General features: G+C 44.0%; 1 protein-coding gene across 1 annotated transcript in view; it reads left to right on the forward strand.

The window, feature by feature from the left end:
• Positions 1-27551, forward strand: part of AUTS2 (activator of transcription and developmental regulator AUTS2) — a 1233574-nt gene that overhangs the window by 898225 nt on the left and 307798 nt on the right.

Below are 27551 nucleotides of genomic sequence, written 5' to 3' on the forward strand. Positions count from 1 at the left end.
GGATTGGTTTTTATCCCCCCCTCCCCTGTCCAATTTCCAAAGTCTTTTAGGATAAGAACCAAGTGGATAACAAAGCTTCCTGGATGACCTCAGCGCCTTATTCAGCTGGCCACTGCCTGCCCCACCCAACAGAGAAAGGAACATCAGAGAACCAGTTCTAGTATCTGACCTTCCACCCCACTGTGAAAACTCAAAACCCAGGAGACGTGGCAGATGGAAATAAGGATGTTTAAGGTAAAGAAAGCCTCATGGTCAAGGTGAATCACTGGATTCGGCTGTTTGGAAGTCTGCTCAATAGAGAGAGAGGAGATTAAATTTGGCCACAGCAGTTAGTACTGTGACAGATTTCTTTTCCATATATAAAATATGCTTCCTAAAGTCAACGCTATCTAAACATGGACTGGGCCCACACAGCATCCGGCTCATCCCTGGACGTGTATGTAAACTGAGGCTGGATAAATTTTGGGTGCAGTTATGTAGAGACTTAAGTCAGTAAGCGGACACAATGCAGTCTGATAAAGGAAAGAGGGTGGAGGCGGGGAGAGAATCAGCAGGAGAAAAGAGGCAGAGAAATAGAAGCCTGTGGTCGTAGAGATGGTCTATAACCCCACCAGAACCATCTGAACTGGTTCTCCGCTTGCTCCCCTTTCTTTTGCCCTCCAGCCAAACCGGCAACAAAGGGCATTGTCTAGTAGTCTGTGTCAGCAATAAAAGCCATGGGGATCTGACCCCCGGCAGTGTGTTTCAGCCTGCGAACTTCCTGGATATCTTTACAGGGAATCATTCCCAGGGAAGGAAGGGCAGGCTGGAGATAATATAAGGAGATCAAGAAGGAAGTCAAGCAAGTGACACCTTTAGACAGGCCAGGCGAGCCGGGCTCTTCCCCCTGGGACAGTTAGAGTTATGCAGAGCTGTAATTAACCCAGCAGCCCACTGGATATGTCTGTTACACTGCACAAAGGCTGTTGAAAGAAGGATTCTTGAAGAAGGAGGTTCCAATTCAATTGGTATTTGAATAAGTCCCTATCGGATATACTGTTTCTAGAGTTTATGGCTATAATCAACAAAACATGGCCATTCTTTCATGCAGGTTTCTCATGACTTTCTGAATACCAATCTTTAGAAAGAAAAGAAAAAAAAAAAAAAAAAAGGCATCCAGAATTGTCTGGGGTAGAATGGGGAAAGGGAGGGAGGGGAAATATGGCTCGAATCAAATTAAGGACTTGGTTTTCTTTTCAGAGGATGTTGAAAACATTTAAAAAGCAGGTATGTCCTTCTTTCATAAATGAAGACTCTGAGATGTGTAAGAAAATTTTCAGTTCTATATTCCAGGTACCTCAAAATCATTGTATCAGCCTCCCTAATTTCAATTTATTTTTTAACAAATGTTTTTTGTATGCCTACCCTATTTTAGGCACTATTATCAGTGCTGGGGATATTAATATCTCTCCCTTGCCTTCCTGGAGCTAATAGTGGGGAGAGACAGACAAAAACATTGAAGTATGTAGACTAATTGGTGTGTGAGATGATGTGCTATAGAGAGAAAAATAGCAGGGAGGGAAATATAGTGAGGAGGGATGCAAGGAAGGCCTTGCTGAGAAGGTGGAGTTTAAGTGAAGATCTGAAGGAGGTGAGATGTGGATCCGGTGGGTGTATGTGTGGTGGGGTTGGCGGGCGGGGAGGGACAGCGTTGCAGGCAGTGTGCACAGGATTTGGTAAGGTAGCAGTGTCCATGGTAGTGTGTGTGAGGAATAGCAAGTAGACTGACCAGGCCAGAGTGAAATCGGGGAGAGCCAGAGCACTGGGAGATGAGGGCAGACAGGTCAGTTATGGCTGAAGCCTGCCCTTGCCCTCAAAAAGGCACCCATTCAGTTACTCAAGTGGGCCAGCACACAGTGGTCTGGGCTCTAGAAAAATGAAAATATCAGCCCCCTCCTCCCACACGCTCTGGGTACTGGCCATTCAGAATGGTTCCCATCACACTTCAAACTGTAGAGAATAAAATTAAATTGTCACCGTGCTACTTTTCACCCTTGGATAGTCCTAGAGTCCTTTGGCATAGCTTTTACATAATGTGCCACATCCCACTGTACTCCCATTCCTGAGAACAGACTGATGGACCGAGTTACGATTTATATGAGAGAACCCCAAATCAGAATTCCTAGCCATGTCTAATTTATGTATCAGCAGGCAAGTTGTTTTGTTTCCTGTTTGGGTTTTGGAGCTTCTGTTTGGGATGGATTTTTTTTTCCCCCAGTATCGTAACTTACAATCTCAGATCATAGAAGAGCATTCTCTAATGAGCTTTCTGAAGCCAAGAGCTCTACCCAGTTGCTGGGGAAATGGGTGAACATGGAGAATTAGAATGTTTACGTTGTAACTGATTTATATCCACTATATTTGCATGTAAGTGTACTAAACTATTTTTTAAAATAATTACCAGCCATTAAAAATGTATTTGCTAATGGGGATAAGAATGCTGGAACTACAATGAGGTAAGCTTTGTTTAAAAGGATTTAGGAGACTCCCAATTCATAATCAATACTTCAACACACTGGTCTGCATTTTTAGGGCAATAGACCTATAAGTAGAAACAGGCATATTTGCAGAAAAACATTAGTTTCTGAGATCTGGCCAGCTCCTGTTCTTACTACTCTGTCATCTCTGATTGGATTAGACGTCACAGAAAGGGCCTCAGATCCTTGTTTCATGTTAAGTTTAACCCCTCCAGTTGAATACCATCCTTGTGGAGCTCCATAGAGAGAAATTAAATTTCTATCACCAGAACTATGGCACTGAATCAGGTATCAAGGGGGCTACATCAGTAAACTTCATTGGTTACGAGACGTATGTCCTTCCTGAGGCTCTGTAGCTGTTAAGTTGGCTCTTTCCAATCACAGTCTGATCTTTCATTTTCCCGTAATGCAGTTAGACAGCCTGGTTATTCAGGCATAGACTTCTCTGTTTTTCATTATCCCTGAATAACATTTGATGCTGAAATAGGGAAGACGGGAAGGACGGGGGAGGGGAGCCAAGCATTTTTCACAGCTTGTGTGAAATGCTTAATATTTGAACGTCTTTAAAATATACTATACACATACATTCCAATTTTATAAGACTAACATAACATGTTCAAAAGTTTTATGAATTTCAGCATGTAACCAGAGTAAACGTTAGCCTGTTTTAAATAAGCCATAATGGCCTGGCAACAAACCTGCATAGTTAGCAAATCCCTCCTCTGTTTATGGGCAGCCATTCCTCACCAGGTCACTACAAAATACTAGTTTTATCAGTTTCTATGGACTCCGTAAGTTGTTCTGTGTACTGAGTTCAGCATGAATCTGGTTTTAAGAGCACAAAACCAAGGGCATCATGATGAAGTGATATTTCGTTTTGATTTTAATGAAATGGCATGAATCTGACTTGCTTAAGAATATCTCCAGGCCTCTCGTATCCTGTGGGAGCAGCTTGGTTCCTAAATGCCTTCCGTAAGCACAGGGCCACACAGACATAGCAGGCTCACCCCTTCCTCACTGGAGTCAAGAGAGTGCTTTGTGCCTAGAAAATGTTTGTGTGTGTGTTTTTTTTTTTTTTTTTGGTGGGGCTTTTTTGTTGGGTTTTTTGTTTTGTTTTTACTTAGGATGGAAGCGCACCCCAGATGATTCTTTTTAAGCTAGGATCTCCTCTTAACAGAAGTGAGAGCATCAAACATGCTGGGTCATGCATGCCTGGTTCCATCCCATCATGTGTCTTGGGTCTAAGGTGTTAGACACACTCATGCCTCTCAATGGTGAAGGTTCTATGTTACCAGATCATACAATTCAAGGAAATCTGCTAGCTCACCAGATAAAATCATCCCAGCTTCTTCAAGTGGGGCAGAGGAAAGAGACTTCCCATGTGTTAAAAATCTGCTAAACTTTGCAGCCCCAATTCTTTTGCCCATAGACTCACCCTGGCCTCAGCCATCTCTCAGGAATCGTCTACCACAGACCAAACTGGCTTCAAGGGATATTCCAACCCCTGATGCACTCTGGCGTCGAAAGCTCCTTTAATTACAAATAGTGCACTAGAGGACAGGTTGGAGCATTTAAATAAGACTGATCTAAAGGCTGTGGGCCAAAGAATTCTCACAGAGGGCAACACGTAATTAGGTAATCTGACTCACAAGATGAAGTTTACTCGCTTTCATTGTGGTGCCCCCCAGGGCAGCCTTCCCCACCTGCCCTCTACGCCTGTGTCCTTGTAGCACTTGTCACTTCTAAGCCCAGCCTTCTGGGAGGCCCTCAGTCAGGTCCAGAAGCTTCCAGAGGCTGACTCCAGACTCACCCAGCTTCTTCTCTCTTTGTCTTAAATCAGTCATGGTCCTCATTGCTCCCTAAAACATCCTAATTAGTATTTAGAGCTCACTATCCATCTGTTCAAAGCTTGGCTTTTGGAACTCTTTATAGTACTAGCCTTCTTACCCCCTGAAATAAGGAAAATATAAGAATAACTGCCCACAGAGGCATATAAAACTCCTTTCCATTTACCTCATTTATTCATCTTATTTAGGGGAAGCACAGTTCAGGGTGGGCAGTCTAGTTTAAGCCATTGAGTCTAGTTTAAGCCGTTGTTCACCATCATGATTTTATAGCCTTTAGTTTTATTCCCTGTCAGCCATAGATATCCCCAGAGATGTAAGAACTCATGCAGGAAAACCCATTTAATTAGGACCCACTGTGAGGGACCAGGAAACAGACCCTAAAGCACTTTATGACGGAAGCTGTAGATCAGGAAACAGGATGTTTTCCTTTCCCTGGGTTTAGGTCTGGCTCATACTCCTTCAGGGAGATCTGGGGGCCCGTCTCCATCTCCACTGAAACAGAACCTGTAACCTTCCTAGAATCAGGTTACCCTAGAGGGCAGTGACATTTATATCTGCTTTTTTGTTTGTTCGTTGTTCTTTTTCCTAAGACGTGGCAGGTTTTGAACTCCTGGATCTCTGCCCAGGGTCCTGGCATGTTGGATATCTGCCATTCTGATGAGCGGAGAGCCTCCTGTCTACACTCTCTCTGCCCCATGGCTAGAGACAGCTCATTCCGAGAGATTTTTTTGGTAGGAAGGCAAAGCTCACCTATCCCTAACATGCAAAACTTTTCACTTGAGGAAGCGGGGAAACTGGTTTAGTAAAGATCTTTGTGTGAAATTGAATCCAGTCCTTATCCTCCTTCATGTTCAACTCAAGTCCTTCTTCTGTAATGAAGTCTTCCCCAACCAGAAGTGATCTTTCTCTCTCCATTACATCAGGGCCTTTTCCACATTCCCACCTTTCCCCCCTCATACTGTTGACTAGTTTTATTTCTCATTAGTGTGTTGCACCTAGTGCTCCTAGGTCCGTTTAAAGACCTAAATGGCTGGGATCACATCTTCTACTTAGTTACTTCCCCCACGGCATTCAATCACTTATAAACTGTGTTAATTTTCCCCACAGTGCCTCACATAGAGTGGTGCTCAATTACAACTTACTAAGTCCATTTGAAAAGAAATACGCTATTGGTCAAGAAATCTGTGTGCTGAGTGCTTCAAGGGACACAGGCAGTATAAATGAGACATCCTGCCCTCAGCGAATGTATAGTCTGAGTGAGGATAAGACGAAGCCACATGGAAAGTCTACTAATACAAGCCAGGTGCCATGGCTTCCTGCAATACGTGCACTTTGGGAGGCCAAGGTGAGAGGATCACTTGAGGCCAGGAATATGAGACCAGCCTGGGCAACATAGTGAGACCCTGTCTCTACAAAAACCTTACCCAGGTATGGTGGTGCATGCCTGTAGTCCCACCTACTCCAGAGGCTTAGGTAGGAAGACTATTAGAGCCCAGGAGGTGAAGGCTGCAGTGAGCAAAAGTCACACCACTGCACTCCAGCCTGGGTGACAGAGCAAGACCCTGTCTCTTTGGAAAAAAAAAAGAAAGAAAGAAAGAAAAAAAAAAAGCAGCCAGTAATACAATTCCATATAGGATCTGGGCCAGAAAAAAATAAGTGCCGATTATCATGATCATGATGATACATTAGTTATCTTGGGTATTTGCACATGTTTTTACCCATCCCCATAACAACTCTACAAAGTAGAAGGTGCTAGGCATTCTTAGTCTCAGCTCTTGTCTGTAGAGTGAGGATAAATGATTTGTCCAAGGCAATGAGTACAAAGTGCTGGGACTCAGACAGCTCCGTGTGCCCTCACGTGAGGCTCGCCCTGGGTTCCAGTAGCTCAGAGCTTCTCCTCTCGCTTCTCTCTCATTACCCTTGTGCCCTGCCCACTCCCAGCCTTTTAAATATATTAAGGAGGGTTAACCATATTGTTCACTGCTATTAAACAAGACCAGAGACAGAGTCCTTCCAACAGGTGACACCTTGGTGTCTGAATGAGAAAGGAGTTGTCCAAAGACATCTGCCCCACACAGAAGAAAATTAGAGGTATCTGGCCAGGCACGGTGGCTCAAACCTGTAATCCCAGCACTTTGGGAGGCCGAGACAGGTGGATCACGAGGTCAGGAGATCGAGACCATCCTGGCTAACACGGTGAAACCCTGTCTTTACTTAAAAAAATACAAAAAAATAGGCAGGCGAGGTGGCGGGCACCTGTAGTCCCAGCTACTCAGGAGTCTGAGGCAGGAGAATGGCATAAACCCGGGAGGCGGAGCTTGCAGTGAGCTGAGATCCGGCCACTGCACTCCAGCCTGGGCCGCAAAGCGAGACTCCATCTCAAAAAAAAAAGAAAATTAGAGGTATCACATGCCAGTATTTTGTTATAATGGTATAAAAGTATGTGTATGTTTTAATAAGGCATGTACTGAGTGTACTCAGACTATAGCATATCCACGTGCATTATGGTGGTTAAGAGCTCATCTCTTTAGTAACAGCCGGGTTCCGATTCTGACTTTATCACTTACAAGCTCTATAGCCTTCAGCAAGTTAGTTAACTTCTCAGGGCCTGTTTTTTCATTGACAAAAGGAGTGGGGCAATACCTAGCTCAAACATTTGTTGTAGGCCGGGCACGGTGGCTCACACCTGTAATCCCAGCACTTTGGGAGACCGAGGCAGGTGAATCACAAGGTCAGGAGATCGAGACCATCCTGGCTAACATGGTGAAACCCCATCTCTACTAAAAATGCAAAAAAAATTAGCTGGGCGTAGCGGCAGGCGCCTGTAGTCCCAGCTACTTGGGAGGCTGAGGCAGGAGAATGGCGTGAACCCGGGAGGCGGAGCTTGCAGTGAGCCAAGATCGCGCCACTGCACTCCAACCTGGGCCACAGAGCGAGACTCCATCTCAAAAAAAAAAAAAAAAATACTTTGTTGTAATATTTAAATATGAATGTAAAGTACAGTGGCAGAGGTCGCTCAGTGAACTGTGATTGTGGTGAGCATACTGTTCTATCCCTTCCTGAGCCACAGAACTTGAATTTGTGTTCAGAGCTGGAGACTCCAGAACACCTCCCAAAGGGGAGCAATTTCAAGTTGAAATAGCCTCTCCCTTCTGTCAGTGAGGATGCCAGGTCTTTTCAGAGTTTCCTGTAAGTCCTCTAGGATATGCTACTTTGGATAAAATCTCGCTACTTTGACCTGTGGAAAGAAATTGCTGTCCAAGTACACAATTTATTTTGACCTCCCAACACCTTTGGACAATTCCAGGCTGGCTCCAGGCTTCATGAGAACAATTATGTCCTCTCTGTGGAAAACATTCCTTTCAAATGAATCAGTAATTACTCACCTTTTCTTTTCCCAGCCATAGTTTTCAGTTGCCAACAGTGGGATCAGTGAGGGGTAGTGGTGTAGCTAACATTAGCCCAATATAGATAAGCTCCAGATTATCTGTCATCTTATTTGAAAAAACTCAGGCCTGCCAAATTTGCCTACAGTTCCCAGTGAGAGAAAAGAAACAACAGGTTCTATGAAGAGGAAGGCACAGAACTAGTCATAGAAGTCACTTTTCCAGTCTCCCTCCATTACTCGGGAGGAAACAAACCCAGAGTGTCTTCAAGGTTAAACTCCCTGAAAGCCGATGGATCCTGGCCAGAGGCTGTGAACTGTGCAGAGGGCATCCTCAGAATCGCCCTCTGCTCAGTGGATCGCTGCCCTCCCATTACTCCACTGGCACATACCTGATTTGGTTGACATTTCCATAATTAATTTATAACAGCAATAACCCTGAGATGAGCCTGTTTATAGGTTTGTGCAAGCTAGGTAAGAATATAGATTAAATCTCAGATCATTAACATACTTAAAGGACTTGGGAGAGTTTTGTGATTGTCAAATGATGTGATTAAAAGGCCTCCAAGCTTGATGTGTACTGGGAATCCACAAGTTTACTTTCCTTCCCAAGCTCAGAAACAACAAAATAGCAAAAGATAAGCTTACCCTCTACCCATTCACCAGAGATGTTGGGTCATCCAGGGAAAAGACTTTGTTTTTTCCACAATCCTGCTGCTTTCCCACCATCCTCCAAACTTGACCAGGGTCAGCAGTGATGGTCTACAGCTGCTGCCCCACAGATGAGGATCCATGAGTGTGGTTCTGACCCTTGATATGCCAGCAAGTGTGGCACCAAGAGTCTCGTGGGAAGAATTGCTGTGACTGTCCACAGCAATAGAGATGAGTGTGAGAAGCGCAACTTTTAGTTGAAAGGATGCTATTATGACCTGGACTGCTATGCGGACCCAATCTTATTTTCTTTCATCCTTTTTAAGTTCTGTTGTTCTGGTTGTTAACCTTCTGAAAAATAACATAGATTGCTTTTCTCTTAAAAGAGTAAGACGTGTTCAATATCAAAAATAAAGGTAAGTACAGAGAAGAAAATAAAGATCACTCATAATTCCACCACCCAGAAATACCCACTGCTGAATTTCGGTGTGTATCCTTCTAATGGAGTCTTCATTCTGACATCATGCTAGTAGAACTGTTCTCTGGACACGGAGGCCTCCCGTTCAGGTGCTCGCTTTGACAGATGTGTTTCCTATACTCGGGGTGAGAATCCATCCGTCAAGAAGAAGGAATGACTAAGGGACTCCCTGCCTTACTTGTAGGAGGCTCTTCTAAAAACTACCAACCAGAAGTAGTTCCCCTCTCTGTCTTGTTTTTAAATCCACTCAGCCCTATTTATCCTTTTCTTAGCTGTATATGCAAATACGGTGGCACCACCAGTGTCATCCACCTCTTTCGTTCAAGACTGTAACTTCTTTTAAGGCTCTCATGAGTCCTTCACACCATCCTCCAGCACAGAGAAGGGCTCTTCACCCATTATTGCCATTACTAGTGTTCATGACTTGTTTCTTTGCTCCAGTTTTTTATTAGCAGACTGGCTACAAAACACTGAAAATCAAGTTAAAGTTAATACATATAAGATCATCATAAATGATTGCACATGTACACAGATAATTATTACTTTCATTTGTTTTATTATTTTAAATGAATCTATAAACTTTGAGCTCCTTGAAAGTGGAGATTAGATATTATGTCGCCAGACCCTTAACATCATACTTGGCTTATTATAAATACTTGATTAATATTTATTGAATTAAGATGAAAATGAAGAGAAAATTTAATTACCCAGTCTACTTTTTTTTCTATCTCAGTAGTTAAGTGCAGAGAAAAAGGAGGTCATATAAAAATGATGAAAAAATAGTACCTTAGAACAATTTTATGGTATATCAGTGCATTTTTTGTGCTAAGGTATCACTGTTAACCCTAGTGTGGACCCTTTTAATGATTTTTTAAAATCTTGACGATGCCCTTTTCACTTCTTTCCTAAATGAACATTAATATAAAGCCATAAAATGTTCCTTGGAGGGTTTTATGAATTACTGCATTGTAAGGTTGGGGAAAGGACATTTGCAGCCATTTGTTTTATGGAGCATGATTCTGAAGCCCAGCACCGCCCCTGACCCTTCAGGGGCAAGCTCTGAGGCATGAAGCCTTTCTTGAGGACAGCCAGCACTGCTACTTCTCCCCGAAAGACACCAGCCACACTCCTACACTTGCCACTTCCCCAGAGTCCACAGTGTCAACCGCAAGCCCTGCCCTCCACGAATAGCCTAGACACCATGGAGCAGACATTACTGATGATGCATTGAACAGCTCTTCTTCCACAGTGCAGATGGATTTTCAGTTCACCAGCATAAATCACTTTTGCCATATATAATATCATGGTAGTACCTGAAAAAAAAAAATGATGCCAAAGACTAGAGATTTGGTTGAGGGCATTGGTGTTTCTGGCTCTTTTTGCCTCCTGAACTCTTCTTCAATTTATATCAGATGTGGAAGGGAAGCCTAATCTATAAAACAAAGGTGGGGGTGTGAGTCCCCGGGGTTTCCCTCACCACTGTGCTAACCCTAAATCAGCTTTCACCACTCATTTGAAAAACCCGGGGCCCAGAGAGACCAAGGTATAAGAGTGTGAAAGGTAAGTGCAGGACAGGTAGATGATAATAAGGGTGATGTAAATAATAGCTTACATTTTTTGAGGTCTTCTTGTGTTCCAAGCACTGTGCTAAGCACTGACTGTCCCCCCAAAATATGGCAAATTGTGATGCCCGAGGCAGAGATGGTATGGCTGTCTGGGAACACTTGGAAAGGATATCGGATTACTTGCAGGCAAGAAACAGACCAGATTATCTTGGCAGATCTCTCTCTCACTGCTGTTGTTCTTAGCCTTTATTACACTGTTGGAATGGGTTTATCACAAGTGATATCAAGGGCGGAAACTAGATAGATATGTCCAGTGTATGTGTACGTGTGTGTGCACATACACAAAGGACAACTTTGAGCCAGGAGTGTGAGCTGGATTGGCACACTGAGTTGTACTTTAGTCTAACACATGCAGCTCAGTAGGTGTCTCATCTTGAGGGTCATTTAGAATGTTGAGGTAGAAATAGCACAGAAAAAAGGTGATAAAATAGCAGGATACATGCTTTTGCCAATCTACGTAGCCATATCCTTGCATACTTATTTTGACAGAACAGAGTCAGAGAACAGAACAGAGTCACAGAACAGAGCAAGTTCTTAAGGCTCATTCATTCCCACTTCCCTCTTGACATTTTGAGCAAAGGACTAGAGGGACCAATCCATAAGGGGAATGCACCTGGTCGTCTTTTCGCCCTCATTTCCTGAGCGTCTTGGGATCAAGTGCTCTTGGGCATAAGATGATACGTATACCCAAGAGCACCTGATCAGTCAGGCAGTGAGTCCGTCAGTCCACAGCCCTGTTCTGTGCCGGGCCCCATACCTTGGTACCTGTGTGGCAGGAGATGGGAAGGATGTGTAGTGGAAACTCCAGGAACTTAGTCCAGCTGAGGAGATGATACAGAGACTGGAAAACATAAAGGACCACCAGGAAATGATAAGCTTAGGAACTCAGAGAACATCATTTCTAGGATGATCAGAGAAGGCTTCAAGGAAGAAGAGAAATTTAAGCAGTGCCTCAAAGGTTGGGTGGGATGTGAGTTGCTCAGCTGGGGCAGAGAGTAGTCTTTGCAGGGAGGGAAACTGCTGAGGAAAGATACAGAGGTGAGCAGTGCACATTGTTCCTGTTGGAACCGCACACATGTAAAGGCTCTGAGATGAGTTTAGTGAGAGTTGAAGGCGTATGTTGAAAAACGCTGTGAGAGGCACACCCAGTACAGACTGTGGCAAGTGTTGAATGCCTGGCAGAGAAACCTGGAGCTTTTTAAAATAGTTTTGAGCAGGGAAGGGAACTCTCAGGACAAATGTAAGATGAAGGACTCATGCTTATGTGCCAGACTGCAGGTTTGCTTAGAAAGCACAGTACAGGGAGAAACCTGAAGGAGCAGGATTCTTCCTTCTGGAGCCCTAACCAAGGGAGACTGAAGTTGGTGCTTTCATTGAACAACCATATTCTGACATGATAAACGCCACGTCATGAGTTTGTGGTCAACTCCTGTGGTAAACTTTTAAGCAAGCTTTAAAACAGCAGCAAATTGCTTCTGTGGAATTTCTCTTACAGCATCTTGACATTCTGGAAAAGCCAGTGCAGAAGTCAAGGGAGTAGGTCCTGCCCTGTCATTTACCCAGGCCTCCTAGATTCAACACATCCCTGTGGGTCCCGTCACACATCTCACCCTGGCCCATTTAACTGAGCTGGGCCTACTGCAGACCTTCAGATATTTAATTTGTAAACACTTAATAAAGCACTGTCAGTAGGTCGGCTTGTCTTCTCTGTCGGCCACATCGAAATCAATACGTCCCCTGTGTATTGTGCCGTGATTGTCTGGGCTGGGGAATCTAATAGGATTAAGTGTTTGGGGTCCTATCTGACGCCACAGTCCACAGTCCTAGTTAGATGAGGTTAAAGACTGGCTTGCCATTGTGAAGGCACGATTGCTTAGGGGTCTGAAAAATCATTAAAGCTTGTCCTCTTAAACGTTGATTGTTCCCTGGTGATTTATTGACAAAACACAAAAAAGTGCTCTATACTGCACTCTAATTATATGTATGAGGCCATAAGATCTCATGGGAAATTAAATAAAATTTACAGCTTGATGGTTTTATGCTCCTGGGAGACATACCTTCTTAATAAGATCTTATAGCTGGGAATATTTATGAGGTTAAAGTCCGTAGGCTTGAGCAAAAGACCTAACCTTTCCATGGGAGGTGGGGATGGGGTGCGTTTTGATTTCTTTGAAGATAAATGATCGTAATGAAATTTTCAGGGGTTTAGGAAAAAGTGTTCAGTGAGACTCATCAAGCATTCCTCCTTAAAACCTCTGGAGGACAAAGCTGTAAGGGCACGGGGATTTACTGTGACCGTTTATCTCACACGAGGCCCCCATAGTCCTACTCCCCACCTCTGGGGCACTTTGTCCTCCTCCTGTACTCTCTGTGGCTTCCTCATCTTATTAGCCCCCATCACACTCTGAAAAGGTAGGGAGGATCCTAGTTAAGGGCAATGATGTAAGAGGTCAAGGAAGGGAAAGGAATTTGAGTAAGGAAAAAGGAGAAAGACAGAGAGAATGAATACATGTTAAGACAGCCCCCAGAGGAGTCAGTGGACATTTAGTATTTTAATGGGTCACCTTCTCTTTATGTTAAGGGGTGACTGAGGCCCAGGCTCGGATTCTACAAGGATTATCCTGTGCTGTTCTAGACAAAAAACCAGAACATATCTCGGGTAAGAGGGAATTGGGGGAAGGGCCTCTGCAGGTGGCATGAAGATGAAGATGTTATTTATTTATTACCTTTCTTGGCTCTGAATAGTGTGCTTATCCCAACGTCTCCATGAATCCTAAATGAAGTTTCATGCTTGAAAGTGGGCTGTTTGAACACGAGTGAGGAGCACTGTTTACACAGCCCCATCCCTGCTGCTTTCTCTAATAGTTCTGAAATGGCAGGAAGGAGGTAGGTAGGTAGATAGAGAGCTGTCGTATATGTATGTGTACACACACACACACACACACACACACACACACACACACACATAATTCCTATGTATTGAATTATATTTTTATCTACTCAAAGAAGAATAATTGTGTGGAACTCAAAGCAGTTGGGACATGTCATATGTGATCTGTTTTCTTGTTTTATTTTTCTATTGAGTTTTGTTTTGTTTTGTTTTGTTTTGTTTTGTTTTTTGAGACGGAGTCTCGCTCTGTTGCCCAGGCTGAAGTGGCGCGATCTCGGCTCACTGCAAGCTCTGCCTCCCGGGTTTACGCCATTCTCCTGCCTCAGCCTCCCGAGTAGCTGGGACTACAGGCGCCCGCCATCTCACCCGGCTAGTTTTTTGTATTTTTTTAATAGAGACGGGGTTTCACCGTGTAGGCCAGGATGGTCTCGATCTCCTGACCTCGTAATCCATCTGTCTCGGCCTCCCAAAGTGCTGGGATTACAGGCTTGAGCCACCGTGCCCGGCCTCTATTGAGTTTTGTATATGAAACCTGAATGGCCCCTTGTTTGTGTGGGGGGTTGGAGATGGGGAGGGCATTGACAGAAGGGTTGGAGATCAAGCTTTAGAGGGACTTGGAACAGATGGGCACATCACCTCTCTGGGGCCCCTGAATTTGAGAGCTCTGCCGCCAGCATTTTCCCACCAAGGGAGCTCATGGCTATCTTCTACTCTGTTCTCCAGTTTATCCCCAGGGGGCAAGCAGCCCCACCTTGAGGGCTCCCTACCTAGGCTCATGTGAAAAGCAAAGGACTACGTGATGAGGATGAATGGATACAGTGTTTGACCTGTTAGGGTGAAGCATGTGAACTGAGGAAGTTCCTGACTTTCCTCATTGCCAACTAGTTATGCTCCTCTGCTTCCCTCTTCCTGAATAAACCAAAAGAAAATGAAAGGGACTGCAAATGCCCATGACTTAGATGTGTTAAAGTCCAGCTTCTGTTTCCCCCATTTGGTCCTGATTTTCAAAGTGAAGGGGAGACAGGACTGAGTGGTGTGGAGGTGAGCAACCTGTGTGCTTAGCCCAGCGGCTCTCTGGTTTGTCCTTGTGGTATCCCTCTCTGGACCACAGTTTCCTCATCTGGAAAATGAAGATCTAAGGCTAGGTGATTTTGAAGTCCCTTTCAGCTCTAAAATATTATTTTACAGTTGTTGGATTTATGTAGGAGAACGGCATTGCGCTCTATCCCTTGCTTTAAGCCTTTTGAATGAAAGTGAGATGTCTCATCAGCTCAGATAGAGCCAGCTCAAGCCCAGTGTCTCAGATAAAAGGAGAAGGAAAAAAAAACTTATTAAAGATAGCTAAGTTCCCCTGATAAGCAGCAAGTGAGAAATCCTGATTTAATTTAAATATGATATTTCTGTCTTCATTAATTTAAAGCATGTATATGATAATGTATCCTTTTTTATTTAGTGGTCTGCCCTGAAGGGAAAGAAAGGCTTGATTGTGAAGCAGGGGGGCAAAAGCTTGGGTATATTTTAATAAAGATGAATATCCCTAAAAATGCTTGAATTATTATGGAAGTAAGATTTGTTGCAAGTTACAAATCAAAGCCTGAATTGTCACTTATCTCCTAATGATACTTCTACACAGATTATTAATTTCATTTTAGAAGCCCAATGAATGTTATATTTTATGACATTGATTAAACATCTTTCTGCCATCTAACCATCCATCCTTTTCATTTTCAAAATCCATATCAGAATTTAACAAAAACAGCTCATAAATTTGTATTTTACAGCCTAGCAAAGTTGACTGGTTCTCTACTCTACTTACCCCCGGACCCATTCTGAACTCTGGGTTGGGCCATTTCCACTCTTAGAAGTCAGCCTTTCCAAACTGGCATCATGTTTTGTGGTCAGAGTAGTACTTGGAGATTTGTTTGGAAGAGCACGTGTGGCTTCTGGAGCTGCAAAGCCACCAGGGGAGTTCTGAGGTGGTCAGGGTTAGCCCCTGACGGGAACTCAGGGTCTCAGCTTTCATTCTCATTCTTAGACAAGCTAGTTACCTCCCTCCTCAGTACCCTGGGGATAAGTATGCCCTCCCCAGGGGGCTCCCAGAGCCACTGTGGGGATGAGTGAGGCAGGAGATGTGAAAGGCCTTCTTGCTCTTTAGAGAGAAGCAGTGTGGTAATGGATTTAAGAGCCAATAAAGAACAATGAGATTGTAGGTTTGGGATCAACCTTAGGCATTTTAGGAAAGGTGTAGGATGACTTGAAAGCAGGGACAAAAGCCTTTTGAAAATATCTCCACATTTTATTATTTACAAACGTTTGTCAAAAGAAGTACCTCTGGACATAAATAGACAGTTCTCAAAAGAAGGTACACAAACAGCCAATAAACATGAAAAAATGCTCAACATCACTAATTATCGGCAAAATGCAAAGTAAAACCACAATAAGATACCACAATAAGATACCACCTTACTCCTGCAAGAATGGCCATAATTCGAAAGTCAAAACAAAAAAATAGATGTTGCCATGGTTGTGGTGAAAAGGGAACACTTCTACACTGCTGATGGGAATGTAAACTAGTGCAACCACTATGGAAAACAGTATGGAGATACCTTAAAGAACTAAAAGTAGAACTACCCTTCAATCCAGCAATCCCACTACTTGGTGTCTATCCAAAGGAAAAGAAGTCATATGAAAAAGATATGTGCACGTGTATGTTTACAGTAGCACGATTCACAATTGCAAAAATATGGGACCAAACTAAATGCCCATCAATCAACAAGTGGATAAAGAATATGTGGTATATATATACCATGGAATACTACTCAGCCATGAAACAATGGCCTTTGCGGCACCATGGATGGAGCTGGAGGCCATCATTCTAAGTGAAGTAATTCAAGAATGGAAAACTAAATGTCGTATGTTTTCACCTATAAGTGGGAGCTAAGCTGTGAGGATGCAAAGGCCTAAGAATGATATATTGGACTTAGGGGACTCGGGGGAAAGGGAGGGAGGGGAGTGAGGGATAAAAGGCTACATATTGGATACAGTGTACACTGCTCCGGTGACAGGTACACCAAAATCTCAGAAATCACCACTAAAGTACTTATCCATATAACTGAAAACCACCTGTACCCCAAAAAACTATTGAATTTGTAAAAATAAATTTCTAAACCCTTCAGAAAAAAAAGTACCTCTGGTTTCATGAGACTCACACCTGTGTTTCCTCAAAACCATTGTGGGCTCAACCTCTGCCTGGATTAGCTCCCATTAGGGGGACCCTGTGTGTTCCTGTCACATTTCCCTCTTTATAATTGTGATCTTTATGATTGCTGTTCATTTCCATCCAGCAAGGGTGCTGGCACCTGGATCGCCATGCAGGGTGCAGCTGCGGCCAGCTCTTCCTCCAGGAAGGAGACCTGAAGAGATGTATTCTGAGAAGCCTGAATTCGACTCTATATTGAAAAATTAAGGACTGGCAACCAAAGGCTGTCACTTCTTGAAGAAAAAAACCTAATGAAGCTGAGGGTCAAGGGGCATCGGGGATAAACTGTTTTGCAAGGGTTGATGACATTAGGAAACATAACTCTATTAAATCAGAAGTCTGCCTCTGCCAGGTAAACCTTAACAAAAGTATGCAAGAAGCTTGGTGGGAGGTGATGTTAGGGCTCCTAGAGACCTAGAGAGGTCAGCTCTAGAAGGAAAGGTGCCACCCCAGTCCTCCGAGGGCACAGTGCTACAGGGCACAGGCATTAGGGTGTAAGCTTGCCAGTCACGCTGCTGAGGCTCACATCTTGTCTCTCCCTATACCCTTGGGGAAGTTATCAAACCTTGCTGATCTTTGGTTTCCTCATCAGCCATAGCCCTGTCACCTAGGGACATTGTGAAGATTAAATGAACTAATAGTAGTATATGTCGAGTGCTTATTAGTGCCGTGTCAGGCCAAAGTTAGTGCTTAATAAATATTAGTTGTTGTTGGCTAGGCACGGTGGCTCACACCCGTAATCCCAGCACTTTGGGGGCTGAGGCAGGAGGATCACTTGAGGTCAGGAGTTCGAGACCAGCCTGGGCCAATATGGCAAAACCCCGTCTCTACTAAAAAAAAAAATTAGCCAGGCGTGGTGGCACGTGCCTGTAATCCCAGCTGCTCGGGAGGCTGAGGTGGGAGGATTGCTTAAACCTAATAGGCAGAGGTTGCAGTGAGCCGAGATCGCGCCACTGCACTGCCGCCTGTGTGACAGAGTGAGATTCCATCTCAATTAAAAAATAAAAATAAATGTTAGCTATTGTTGTCATGCATGGGCTGGTAGTCTGTGGTGGTGGTCATGGTGGTGGTGGTGATAGTGGTCCTTTTGGTTTCGTTTGTTTTGTTGTTTTTGTATTTTCCCTAAAAAAAATAAATAAAAAGAGAGAAAAGAAAGATTGCATAGCATCACTTTAAAAGCTTCAGCAGACAGTACCTTGTCTAGGCCCCACGGGGCCTTTCCCTGTGGTCATGGTGGTAAACTGGTGTTTAGGGACAGAGCCTCATGGAGTGAGGCTGGCTGCTGAGGACAGCCCCTCCCTATTTGGAAGGCAAAGGAGTTGGTATGATAGGAGCGTTACTGGGAGAGGATGCTAGCCGCTTAGTGTGAAGACTTCTCCGGCATGTTGTGAAATGTTCTTGAGTGACATATTTTGCCCTCCTTTTTCTGACTCATTTCCCTCATCCTTCTCCTTTCCTCCCCTGCACCCCCTCCCAGCCAGCCCTCCATAGTGTGCTCCGACACTGGGGATGTTGCATAAAGGGAAAATATGGCGTGTTTACAGAGAGAATTTTCAAGAAGTGTTAATTTAATATGCTAAAGTGTTCCCTTCAGCATTTTACCTTTCTTGTTGTTTTCACAAAACAGCCAAGACTAAATAATGAGCCCAGGGCTGTGCCCTTTGGTAGCGTGATAGCTCATTACCCACTAGCGGCCTCCATCTGCCCTCATGGCTGCATAGGGAGCCATTACGATTATGATGGAAATCTCAGAAGCCATTACCAAGATGCAACAGAGGGCCTACTGCAGACAGCCTAATGGACTAATTTGTAATTGGGAGAGGGAAATGAGTTAGCGAGCTGGGGCCGGTTTTGATGAGAGTGGAAGTGCGCATGCTAAATGTGATAAATGAATAGGAATGTGTGTTTGCGCAGTGGGCTCTACAAGGCTTTCCATCTCTCCTGGGGACTGGAGGCGTGCTGACAAGCCGTGAGGAGCGAGAAGGAAAGGCTCAGGGGAGGCAAGCAAGATTCAAGGAGAGTAGCTAAGGATAAATCGGTGAGGAAAACTAATGGCAGTAAAAATCCAAGGAAATGACTGCATCTGCCATGAAAGTAGTAATTAGGAAGCATTCTGTGTGCATGCCTTTAACCGTTAAAATAGGGGGATGAGTAGATAGAAGGCTGGGGCAGTGGTGGGCCAAGAAGGAAGCCCCTTGTAGAGGGCTCCGAAGGGAGAGTGTCCTCATACCTGGTGGTCTGGGCAAATGCTGCCTGCACAGAACAGAGCCCAGTCCAGAAATGCCACGGGCACCCCCCTCCCAGGGGCTTCTGGAACCCAGCAATGGGAAGGCCTAGCAAGCCCACAGGCAGCCATTGTGCAAGGCAAGGAGGCCAGGCTACAGTACCAGACCTGCAGAACATCTGTCCTTAGAGGGCTGGAGAGTCACTTCATAAGCCCCCGTGCCCGGCGCTCTAAGCTGAGGAGTGCTGGGTGCCAGCATGGCTATGGACAGATTTCTGAAAGCTGGCATTTCCTTCTCTTTGTCATTTGGCTCCCAGCATTTCATCTGCCCAGCCTGGAGAGTGCGCCGGGTGCCCTCAAGGAGGCCGGGGCTTTTGTTTCCACTCACACTGATGGACCTGGTGAAGGGTAATCCCCCCAATCGGTCTGAGGCCAAATCCTGCTTGGAGCTGTCCTCATTTTCTGTTTCTTTTTGGTGTGTCTTCTCAGTTCTGCCCCCTAACCTCCAAGCCCTGGTGTTCTTTCTCCTCGGTCAGACCTTCTTATCCCTGAAAGCTGCAGGCCAAGCCTTAATGGGCCTCTTTTTCCCAGCAACCTGCTGTCCTCAGCCCTTTCTCTGGATCTCACTTTTCCTCATGGGCCAGCCTGAGTTGAGCCTCAGGATCGTCCTAGCTCTCAGGATTCCTCCTGCTCCCAAACATTCTCATCTCTTTTCCTGGGAGGACCTTCCAGCCTTCCTAAATGGCCTAAGGGAAGACGCGTATCCCTTCAGGGAAGAAGGAAGCACTGGAACCAATTAACTGAGCCCCAGCCCAGGGCTCTTAGAACCCTTTCCCAAGGTGAGACAGCCACGTAGCTGACTCTGCCCTCGGTCCCACCTCTGTCCCAGGGGCTCACTTTTCCCATCATATTCGCTAGTACACAGGAAAAGTTCCCATTTTCTTCACCAAGCACTGGAAGATAAGGTTTCTAATTAGCTCCCTAATGGGATGATGACAGTCCTGTTCAGCAAAATTTTATTGACAGCCTATGTGATTGATTATATGAGTGATTGATCCCACCTACTTTGAAAATGAGTTTGAGGAAACCAACAAAAAACACAGATAGATTGAGACCCCAAAGCAACTCATTCTGGGGAAAAGCAATCAATAAATATTATAAGGCAGAAAACATTCTTAAAACATAGTACAAATTAAAGAAAGTTATTGAAAAAAGCACCAATGCGGTTCTGCTGTGACAAGCAGTCATAGAAAAGGAACAACTGGATGAGTGTTATAAATTAACAGTGGAAGCGTATTATTTCATCGGGGCAACAGACTTTTTCCCATCCAGTGTCCGCTGTTAAGTATAGCGTTGGTTATGTCGTCCACATCCCGAAACCAAGAGCCCCATCATACAGTCCCATCAATGTTGTATGAAAGACCTCGATTTTCTGTATAAAGCTATTGCTTAGACGTCCTTCAGTAAACCCCCCCAGAATGTGTCAACCTAGGACAAAGCCGTAGAGAGACGACAAAAATCAGATTCCTGCTGTGCCCAAGTTCCCACTATAGTGAGGCAGATTTATACCTGGGTGACTCTAATTCAGTTCCACAGACAGTAACAAAGCATTTAGAAAATACACAGGAGGACATCATCAACACATTTGACCAATGTTTCTTGAGTACATCCTGTGGGCAGGCACTGAGCTAATCTAAGCACTGGCTAATCACAGCATTAAATAAATGGGAGAACATGGCCCATATCCTCATGAAGCTTATGGTCGAATTCTGACCCAAAGGAGGTGTAGTGTGAGGGGAGTATTTGAGCTGAGCTGTGAAGCTAGAAGTTCATTAGAAATCAACAACAATGAGATACCCAGCAAAACCCCAAATATTTAGAAATTAAACAACATATTTCTAAAAAATCCATGGGTCAAAGAGGAAGTCACAAGAGAGATTAGAAACTATTTTAAACTAAATGAAAATGAAAATGCAACATATCAAAATCTGTGGCATGCAGCTAAAGCAGTTCCTCAGAGAGGAATGCTTGTGTTAGATTACATTAATAGAGGAATGCTTATATTAGAATAGAGGAAAGGTCTAAAATAAATCAAAATTCCACCGTGAGGAGCTAGAAATCAAAGAACACAGATAAACCCAATTTAAGAGGAAGGAAGGAAACAATAAAATAGCAGAAATTATCGAATAGAAAACAACAGTAGAGAAAACAAAGCCAAAACGTGGTTCTTTGAAAAGATTAACAAAATTGAGAAACCTGTAGCTAGGATGAACAAGAAACAAATTTAAAAAACCACAAATATCAATATACCAAGAGTGAAGATGTTATCAGTGCGAATCTTACAGACATTAGAAGAATCATCAGGACAGGAGCTCGACAAGCAGAGGGGAGGTAACGAGTTGCTAGTTCTGTGTGGGTTTGCGGGGTGGAGAGGAGTTGCCATAGCGGGCAGGAGCTGAAAAGACTGCTTGGAACCAGATGTGAACCAGAATTGCTAGTTTCTACAGTGACCCATGACCTGTGTACACAGCCCAGTTTACTGTATTCTATACCAGCACCCTTGAGTGGTGGTTTAATGTGCATGTTAGACCATAGATGCCGAGACTGACAGGTCACCAATGGACCATAATGCCTGGCTTTCAGGGCACCTGGACTTGCTCAAAACATTGTTGAGCATGGGCCAATAAGTGAGTCTGATAGATCTGGGTCCACAGCCCCTAGAACATAAGGGGACTTTATTTCTCCCTGCCAACTTCTAGCCTCTGATCAGTCATGCTCATAGATTTCAAAACTGATCCGATGCCATCCTAAGGCCATGATATCATCCTCACCACAGTTTATATGCTTCTGAAAATGGAGCTTTCTTTTTAAAAGATTAAGTCTGAATATTCATGGCAGAAGAAGCTTGCCAAAGCTGGCTGCTCACCTCCAGCTCCCAAGTCAGTATCAGCCTGCCATGGCTTATTCCAGACCCAGATAACACCGAGAGAGAAGGAGGATGTGTCATGGGCCAGTTTCATCCACCAGTCACAGGACTGGTACCTATCAGCCTTGAGGCTGTAGACAGGGTCCTAAACTGCAAAGAAAAAGCTGTCAACGCGTAGTTTTCTCCCCCTGCTCAGATGTTTACCTGGCAGGAGTGCCTGCCGTGTCTTTGTGTCTTTGTTGCTCTTCGTGCAACTGGCCTTCCTTATTCTCTCACTCTCACTCTCTCTCTGTCTCTGTCTCTCATCTGTCCCATTATTCATCTGAGTGTGGACTCAAAAGAGCCAGACTCTGATCCTGGGCAGGCTCCCTTTCCTTTACATCTCTCAATGTGATCATCCATAAAATGAGGGAAATGATAGTGCCATCTCATAGGCTCACGGCAAGTTAAATGACTTTGTGTGTGTGTGTATATGTACACATAATATAAACATATATATTTATATATAAAAACATATATGTGTGTATATATAATATATATATATAGTGTGTGTATATATATACATATATATATATATTTTTTTTTTTTTGAGACAAAGTCTCACTCTGTTGTCCAGGCTGGAGTGCAGTGGGGCAACCTCAGCTCACTGCAACTTCCACCTCCCAAGTTCAAGCGATTTTCCTTCCTCAGCCTCCTGAGTGGCTGGGATTACAGGTGCCCACCACCATGCCCAGCTAATTTTTGTATTTTTGGTAGAGATGGGGTTTCGCCATGTTGGCCAGACTGGTCTCTACCTCCTGACCTCAGGTGATCCACCCTCCTCGGCCTCCCAAAGTGCTGGGATTACAGGTGTGAGCCACCGCACCTGGCCAAATGACTTAGTATATGTTGAAAGCGCTCAGACCAGAATCTGACACCTAGGAAGCACTAGATGTTTTACCAAATCGCAGCCCCAGGTGTGGTGTTCTTCGGCCTTCCTGGCACCTGTGTTCCTCGGGGTGACTACTCTGGATTCCTCTTCTGGCGGAAGCTCCTCCACCCCATGCCTCCCGGTGGAGACCTGCCTGCCTCGCTGCCTGCAGGCAGCCTGGCCCAACAGCAGCAGTATAGGCACAGGGGGCGTTGCTCATGGGTGCAGCTGTTCCCTAACCCTAAGTTGAGACCTGAGGGTCTCATTGGGTCCTCCAAACTTCCAAGATTGTTTACTTAATGAATTAGTAAATTCATTAAGTATTTATTCACCCTTCCCCAAATAGCCAGTGAGCAAATTCAGCCACACTCCCATCGGGTACTGGCTGTTTACGTTATGACACTGGTGTTGGCGAGAGGGGAGTATCTTGAAAGGGCAGAACAATTGGGGTGAGGATGGGGAAGAAGAGAGAGAAAGAGATGCCCTCAGGTGGGGAATTGAATTTAGTCAGATGATAGTAGCATCAGGCACTTGTGTTTTACTTTTCTCAGAACATTCTCACATGTGTTCTCTTACTGTATCCTTACCACAAGTCTGGGAGCTAGTTGTGGCCAAAGTGGGTATTTTCTCTAGAAATGAAAGAGCTGAAGCCCAGGAAGGCTGAAGGACTTGCTCAAGGTCACACAGCTACTTAGAGACAAAGAGGAGACCGGAAGCCCAGAGGTACTGATTCCCAGCGCTCCCTGCAGGGGACCATGTATAGAGAGTCACTGTGAACTGCTGTCTGAGCAAACTACGTGACCCCCTCTTGGCAAGACGAAAGGCCTTGGCTTGGAGCAAGACCGATGGAGAACACTCCGGGCCCCCCTATGCTGTGTTTTGAAACTGTGCCAGGGAAGAGGAGTGGCCTGAAAGTGCAGCCCCCCCGTTGGGTGTTTCTGAGAAAGTGTTGTTCTCCCTTGCTGGATTTAATGAATAAATTATAATGACTTTTGCATTTTTATCCACATTATGCATGTTTATCTGCCCTTCCCCCGTAAACCCCCTTTCCCACTTCCACGTAGTACTATATTTCTTTTCATGTTTTATCTTTGGGAACTTACCACTGATTATTATTTTTTTAAAAAGCTCATTACTAGTGATTGCTGATAAAGATGCACACCTCCTCGTTTTCTAAAAATGTATATGCTCAGGACCAAAATTCAGGAAGGCATATGTGGGAGAAGATACATTTCCATTTCCAAAGGGAGGGAGGTTACTTTTTCAGGAGCTCAGAAAAGGCAAGGGGAAAATGTTATATGACCCCTGCTGGTATGTGAGCTCCTTGGGGGAATACATGGTTGTCTTATCTGTCTCCGGCTCTTCGAATGGATCTTGCATGCAGTAGCACGTGAGTACATTGATGGAATGCATGTACCAAGGAGCAGCTGGATGGCTGATGGGCTGGATGGCTAAGTGAGTGCATGAATAGATGGATGCCCAAGCACCAAAGTCAAACCTCATTTGGCTCGTTGTGTCAGAGAGCCTTCTTAATTAATTACTGCTCTGAATTTCACTACTATATTCTATTCTGGCCAAGTCTTGGAATTTCTTTATGTTCTAGGTGGGAAAATATTACCTCTTTAATTCATCAAGGAAAATACTAACTTGCTCCCCCAAAGAGCTGGGGGAAAACACATTAATATAAATATAATTGAGGAGTGACAACAAAGTCCAGGAGGAGTTAAAGCATAAGTATCAGCCTGGATGTGAATTCTAATATAGGAATTACAATTCCTATATTAGAAATTATATTAGAAACCTTTACTTTCCTGTGATTTCTGTTAGTTCATTAAGTAACCTTTCTTGGAAGGTCTACTAATTCCTTTCAAAAAAGATATTTTATATCTTACTATAATATACTAAGCACTCTTATTGCTAGGGTGTTTTGAAGGGGCAGGAAATGGTATTTAAAACTGAAATGCAGTTCTAGGCAGTTAAATAAAATCCACTGACCAGAAAAAAATATGTAAAATGATAAGGCAGGAGAAGTATTCTCTGCCAAAAAGTCATCCAAGAAAATAGTAAAGATTTATATTCAGCAGTCCCTGAGATTAAAATTTAAAGTAAATAAATGGGGATGATACACTTTGAAATCAGCTTCCTCTTTGAACTAGGAATTCAAGACTCAGAATAAAATAGGCCTTTTCATTGCAGAGCTGATCTTCATGACCAATATTTTGTCTCTACCAGGAACATTTAGTTGAGAAGCAGGAGAAGTCATTGCTAAGAAGCTTGTCTTCTGAAACCATGAGTGATTTTCAAAGAAACAGATATCAAATTGAGAAATCTCTACTAATCTTTCCCTTCAAAGCCTAGGCTTGGGTTTTTGTTTTTTTTTTTCAAAATTATATTTATTTTACAAATCATCAGACTCTGACAGAGTTTTATGTCTTTTTATCACTCTTGAAAAGCATAGCGGGCCTAACGTTGAATCAACCAAACACTCAGCCTCATGAAGAGCTTGTTTGGGGCCCATGGCGAGGAAAATGCCAGAATGTAGGTGCTTTAGAGACGAGAGCCATAATTGCAATGAGAAGGGGAGCTGTGGCTGGCTGTGACTGCCCTGCTTCCCACATTTTCTTTTTCTTTTAACGAGTGTCCCCACGTCCCCACCGCCCCCCCAACTCAGACCCCTTCAGTTTCCACTGCCTGCCATTTTCCCTTGCTCTGCAGCCTCCAACTCCAGTCCACTTAAGAGAACAGGCTGGAGGCTGCTGGAGGCCCTGAAGTGATTTATTGCTTTGCGGGAACTTCACTAAACTTCCCAAGTTGATTTTTTTTAGCTCTGAAAATCAAACAAAGTTCAAAAAGTAAACATTACAGGTTGACATCCCAGCCCAAAGCTGAGGAAAAATGTCTCCTGTTACATTTTTTGGCACGTAATAGAATTTATGAGCATTTTCAGTGTTTTGATTTTTTTCCCCAGTCACTGTTATTCCTTACCCCCCAGAGTTAGGTGTGGAGAGATTATGTTGGCCGGTTTCCATGGTGACACTGAAGAAAAGTAATTTTTTAAAGTAGGTTTCTACTGTGTTATTTCACATGCATGAAACATCAACATCTATGCTGTGTGGCTATTACCCCTAAACGTAAAGACACAGAAATGGTTGGAGTATTTTATATAAATAGACAAGTAGGGTGATATTTTCCTTGGTCTCGTGCCGACCCTAGTAACAAAAGTCTCTCAGTTACCCAGGGCACCTGGGAGAGAGTAAGGAACAGTTCTGCTCAATGTTAAGCAACCTTCTCTCCTGTGAATAACCTTTTCTTTTTTTCTTTTTAAAAAAAAAGCTCAAGTTGAAAGTCCACCCCTCTCCTATTTAAACTAGGGACCAGATGAAAAGTTCCTTTTGGGGCTCACTGTTCAAAGAACTAGAATTAATCTCTGTTTTCGGTCTAGCTTACTTGGTCAACCACTGCAAGTATTCCCCTTATCTGTCCAAGGAGTTGTCTAGAATCTTCTTGCCCCAGTAAACAGTTGCTTACAGCCTCCTAGAGTGAGGTTGGTTAGGGTAAGTATATACCTTTGCAGCAGAAGTTTGGTGAAGTTCTTCCTGCCACCCCTACACATATACATACACACACCACACATGCACACGTCACATCAGCATCCATCACACACCCCACTCACACACACCACGTACACAGTTGCACGCACACACACAGTCACTTCTTGAGGCTTCAGACAGGTTGCTTTCTCTAGGGCAAGTCAAAGTTTGGAAACGGAAGAGATCATGATGGGTTGTTGTGCTGTTTCCCTTACGTGTAACCATGGTTAGACTCTCTTGTTATGTAACTGAGAATACTTGGTTTTTGGAAAATAAAATGGAGAGCACTGCTTTATCTTGGGAGAATAATATCATGCATGTGGAGAATGCCTTTAACTTTTCCAAGGTTCTTCCTACCTGTTATTTGAATTTCCCAATAATTCTGAAAGGTAGATTTTCCTGGCATTCCCCTGATTTTAAAGCTGCAGGGACAGAAGTTTGGGTTGCCCATTCATTACAGGCATAGCTGAGTCAGGGATTCAGGACCCTCAGTTTCCACTGAGGTCCTTTGTTATTATTTCAGTACTTGGCATCATCCACACAGCCAGTCTGAGAAAGCATAAGGCCTGCAGCTTCCTGGGAGAGGGTCTCAGGCATGCAGAAACCATCAGGAGGAATTCACTCTGCTATTAACGAATGTTTACTGAACACCTGCTACACATCAGACACTGCTCCGGTCGCAATAGTCCAAACAGTCAAGAATCCCTACATTCTATGAGTACAAGGGAATGGTGAGTGAATGAGTAAAACACATAACGCATGTGTTAGGTGGTGATCAGGGCCAAGGAGAGAAAGAAACCAGGAAGAGGGGTAAACAGAATGCCGGGAGTGAGAAGAAGTGGGAAGAGGTGTTACTGAGGGGTGACAGTGGAACAAAGATCTGAAGGTACTGAGGGAGCAAGTTTTGAGGATCTCTGGGGAAGAGAAGTCCAGGTCAACAGAAAGATCAAGGAGTGTGGAAACCTGCATGCACTGCCTTCCTGAAATCCACAGAGCCACATAGTCATTGCATGTGTGTGTGTATTTGAAAACTTCTTGAATTCTGAGGTTGGTACGTGGCTTTAATTTTTGCCTTAATGGCTTCCTGCACTTGGGGAGCTCTTTAATAGTGCATTCTGGAAGTAGTAATCGTCAGTCCTGGGCTGGTATCACATTACCTGTGTGGAAAAAGCAGAATTGCTTTGGCACTGATTGGGTTTTGGGGTGGTGACTATGTTTTCCTGGTTTTTAATGCAGATCATTGAAAACAT

The sequence above is a fragment of the Rhinopithecus bieti genome, unplaced genomic scaffold (genome assembly GCF_001698545.2).
Source record: "Rhinopithecus bieti isolate Rb0 unplaced genomic scaffold, ASM169854v2 scaffold_23236, whole genome shotgun sequence".
In the NCBI taxonomy this organism is placed as follows: Eukaryota; Metazoa; Chordata; class Mammalia; order Primates; family Cercopithecidae; genus Rhinopithecus; species Rhinopithecus bieti.